This window comes from Tupaia chinensis, unplaced genomic scaffold, assembly GCF_000334495.1.
Source record: "Tupaia chinensis unplaced genomic scaffold, TupChi_1.0 Scaffold000094_1, whole genome shotgun sequence".
NCBI classification, from domain to species: Eukaryota; Metazoa; Chordata; class Mammalia; order Scandentia; family Tupaiidae; genus Tupaia; species Tupaia belangeri.
Genome location: NW_006159556.1, coordinates 2356969 through 2361570, shown reverse-complemented (window position 1 = coordinate 2361570; position 4602 = coordinate 2356969). Strand labels below are relative to the sequence as shown.

General features: G+C 45.1%; 1 pseudogene; it reads right to left on the bottom strand.

The window, feature by feature from the left end:
- Positions 1-677, bottom strand: part of LOC102481479 (citrate synthase, mitochondrial-like) — a 1670-nt pseudogene extending 993 nt beyond the window's left edge.
- Between the last annotated feature and the right edge of the window lie 3925 nt (positions 678-4602).

The window sequence follows — 4602 nt, the reverse complement described above, 5'->3', positions numbered from 1 at the left end:
TCAGCAGTTGGGATATGTCCAGTTACAAGTAGCCAAAATAAGCCCTCAGGCAGGGGTTCTTCCCCACCCTTAGCCTTGGGCAACAGCTTCTGGCACTCAGGGATACTATGCCCTCGGAAACGGAGGCCCTCATCAGGATCGAGAACTGATGTTTCATACCCCAATCGCTTCATGCCCCTCATGCCACCATACATCATATCCACAGTTATTTGGCCCACCACTGTCTTGCCATGTTGTTGCCTGAAGGTCTTAATTCTGGCCTGTTCCTTAGGTATCAGGTCAGCCAATACGTCTTTCAAAACCGCGGAAGAAGCACTGGTATGTTGGGCAGCAAGAACAAGACAGGATGCATTCTAAGACACACGGGATGACAGGAAGGTCAGGCCTTGCTACGCGCCCTGCCCGAGACCACAAGCGGGCTCAGGCAGTATTCCCCTCACCCGCAGGGGCCGGAAGGGCAGCGCAGTACATGGTCCTGGGAGCTGCACGCAGGATTAGCAGACGGCCCAGGGCAGGGTCCCTTTAAGGCGCGGAGGGGTGCGCGCGGTGAGGGAGGGAGACCCCGGGGCGCTAGAAGGCCTGCGGTCGCCTCAGCCCCACCCTGGGACAGCGCGCTCCCTCTCCTAGTTGGTCACCTTGGCTCCCAAGAGCCCCGCGGCCACGGTGAGTAAAGCCATGGCGAGCTCTGGGATTTGGTAGGGAGGGATGGAGGGGAGAGAGCTGCCGCATGAACGGGGGGGGTGGGGGGAGCCGGGGCCGGGGGCGCGAGCCCACCGGTGGACAAGGTTGAAAGGAGGTGTCTGAGGGGAAGGGTAGACGAACCAGTGGTGCCGCCCAGCCCGGGCTCAATTTTTTTTTTTTTTAAATCTTATTTCTTTATTTCACGAGCAGGAGGGAGAGAGAGAGAGAGAGAGAGAGAGAGAGAGAGAGAGAGAGAGAGAGAGAACCCTAACAGGGTCCTCATAAAACAATTCACCCCCAGCAGTCTCAGTTGGCCTAGATCCTGGGCAAGTGTGCCTAGTGTGGTTAGGAAGGTCCTGGGACATGAACCCAGGACCTTTGCATGTGGGTCCATTTATATTACCATTATACCACCTTCTGGTCTCTCAAACGTGTTTTTTAAACTTCAAACTTAGAAGAGACGTTGTGGGCTGGCTCTGTGGCACAGTGATAATGAACTCCTAGAGAGCATGTGGGGTCCACATGGCAGCCATGGTTTGAATCCCCGGCTGGATCAGTCTAACACACAGGGCACATGTGCAAGTGGCCCAGGTCTGGCTGGAGGAAGGGGAGCTTGGCATAATTATGGAGGGGCTCCTTTCTTTCTCTCTGTCTCTCATCATGTACATGCACAAGTTCTATACAAAAAATTGTTCTAAAGAAAAACAATTTTAAAAAGAAAGTGAGAATAGTGCAATGAAAACCCATGTGCTCTTCAGCTGAATTTTCCTGTTAGAATTTTTACCAAATGTGCTTTTTGCTTTCTCTTTCACTTCCCCCATGTTTACTTATTTAGTTTGCCATAGCATTTGAGAGTTTGAAGGCCTCATGACCTTTCACCCTTGAATACTTTCGGCTGTATCTTGTGAAAACAAAGACATTCTCCTGAATAATTTATGAGTAATATAAAACCACTATATAACATATAGGCCATATTCAAATTTTCCTAGTTGTCTCAAGCAGGTTTTTTTTAAATTTATTTTTAATTAATTTTTTTTATCAGTATCTTTTTTCCAAATCCAAGATCTACTGAGAATCAGCTTTGCATGTACTTGTAAAGTCTCTTTAGTCTCTTTGAATCTAAAACAGTTGCCCAGACTATTTTTCCTCTTTCATGATATTGATACTTTCTAAAGTCCACGTCAGTTGCTTTGCAGACTGTCTCAGTAAGGATTTGTCTAGTTGCGTCTTAACATTATATTCAGGTTAATTACCTTTGCAGCAGTATTATACAATTGATATTCCATTATCAGTTTATCCTATTAGGGGTGTACAATGTCAGTTTGTCTTTAATTTTTTTTCCAAAAACTAAGTTTATCCCCAGGCTTAGGCATAGTATAGTTTATAGGCTTGTATAGTGTGCACAAAGCCCATTGTTGACGTCCACATTATCGGGGGGGGGGGAACCATGATAAAAAAGGAGGAAACAAGACCAATTGGTTTCCCTCCCTTCTGCTGAAGGAGAAACTGACAGGCTTACTAAGCAGATACTGTGAACTCTGCTAAGAGAAATGTAAATCTGAGATTCTGAGCACTGCAGCAGTTCCTTTCATTGTCTTTGGAACCATGATAAATAAGGAGGAAACAAGACCAATTGGTTTCCCTCCCTTCTGCTGAAGGAGAAACTGACAGGCTTACTAAGCAGATACTGTGAACTCTGCTAAGAGAAATGTAAATCTGAGATTCTGAGCACTGCAGCAGTTCCTTTCATTGTCTTTGGACAAGTAAATTAATTGTTGGCTGCCTTGTTTCATCTTTAAAATGATAGAAAATCGTGCTTTCTGCTCACCTAATCTCTCTTACAATGGTACTAGTGGTCTAGGCCAAGGAAAGACATTCACAGGGGTGACAATTTCATAATTTAAATGAGAGACACTTGGAAAGGCAGTGCTCTAGTATTATAGAGACTGTTTTCAAAAAGTATTTTTTTTTTTTATTAACCTACAGCAAACAGGAGAAAGGACTCTGTATTATTACATAAGTCCTGACTGTCACCTGTTCTGTTTTTCTCTATGAAGCAGGACTTACCTCCCACTCCCAGCTCACTAGCTCATGTCACCTTCTCGGGGGTATCAGTACCACTCTGAGAGACTCTGCTTAAAATCCATTCATGTTTATGGGGCCAGCAGTTGGTGTAGTGGTTGAGGCTCTGTACTCTCACATCGTCAACCACTTTGAGTCCCAAACCTGGAGACTTGAAACTCATGCTGGGCACATGAGTGTGCATGTGCTCAGAATCCCATAAGGAGGAGAAGGTATTGTGGCATGGCTATCCCCCATGGGAGGTCATTTCTGTCTATCTCTCCAGCAAGCACATATGTACTATCGCATAGATCTCTTAAAAAAAAAAGTTCATATGTGTTTGCACGGATTTGTTAATATTGTCATTCCAAAATCATAGAGCAAACTTTTAAAATCCAACCCTATTCTTGCTTATAATTTCAGAATTTGCAAAAATAAAATACAGTATGGTAGATAATGCTGGAATATAACAAGATGACAGTTTTACTTGTTTGTGACTAGTCTAAGAGTATTAGCATAAACTTAGTTGTTCTCTCACGCAGTTACTCATTCATAGAGTGGTTGAACGCTTAGCACTTATCACTCACTGAGCTTAATACTGAAAATACAAATGACAGGGAAACCACAGTCCCTACCCTAAAGGAACTGCTATCCTCTAGGGAGACAGGCTTGTAAACAGCTCGTTATGATGCACTGTGGTGTGTCCAATATAGAGATGTTACAGTGCATCATAGGATCAGGAAGGAGCATTCAATCTGGGGAGAACAGGGCATTAGATTAGACAAGGTGACCTGGGAGAGAGATGCCTGGACTGAACTGACTGGAGAGAAGTGATCTCAGTGGGAGCTGCCGTGGAAGTCACCAGAGTGACAATGCTGATTCCAGGGCGCTGCTTCATGAATTCTGTTGTAATTGACCTGGGGATCAGGACTTTTAAACTCTCCATTACTCCAAAGAATGGATAGAAATAGAAACCGAGAAGACTGGGAAATTGGGCAAGGCATGAAGAAAGGATTCCCAGCTGAACACAGGGTGAATAAAGGCAGGGACAAGGTGATAGGCAGGGCAGGGGTTCCAGAGCAGCTATAGCAGTGCTGGGATGTGAGTCAAGCAGCTGAGCTGGGAGATCAATGTGCTGCCTTCAGGAGAACTCATCTGAGGCAAAGAAATAGCATGGTCAAGTTATATCATGGTAGCTTAGTGGAACGGAGGCAGGAAGGCCAACTGGGAGATTGGGGTGAGGTGTGATTAAGAGCAGAATCTTAAAATGATGTTAGGAAGAGATTCCTAAAAACTGTTTAGGAAGTCATATTGGATGGTCTTGGGTATTATTTGGATGTGCCAAGTGAAGCAGAAAGAGAAATCTGGTGAACAGGTGGATGGAGATTAATACCTACTGGGACAGAGCAGATAGTAATAGCAGTAGGTTTAGGAGGAGATGTAACAGGCTCAGTTTGAAACACAAAGCATTTGAGATGCCTATGGAGCATTCAGGTGGATGCATTGCGTTAGGCCACCTGGTCCAGGTTTAAGGGTGGGTGAGATGATTGGCCTGGACTTGTTCAGGGTTGCTTTGCTTTGCCTTGCTTCTGAGCAGCAAATGGAAGGGCGTGGATGGCTTATGTGGTTCCTTATTATTTTCCTTTTACCTTAAAGAAATGTAATATTTGGACCAGCAGATGGTGAAATGGTTATGTCACATAGTTATGAACTCTCACATAGTCGATTGCAGTTCGAGTCCCCGCAGCTTGAAACTCACACTGGTCATGTGTGCATGTGTGCATGCCCAAAATCCCAAGAGGAGAATGGAGAAGAGATTGCAGCATGGCCATCCCCCCTGGGGTGATTTCTTGCTTTCTG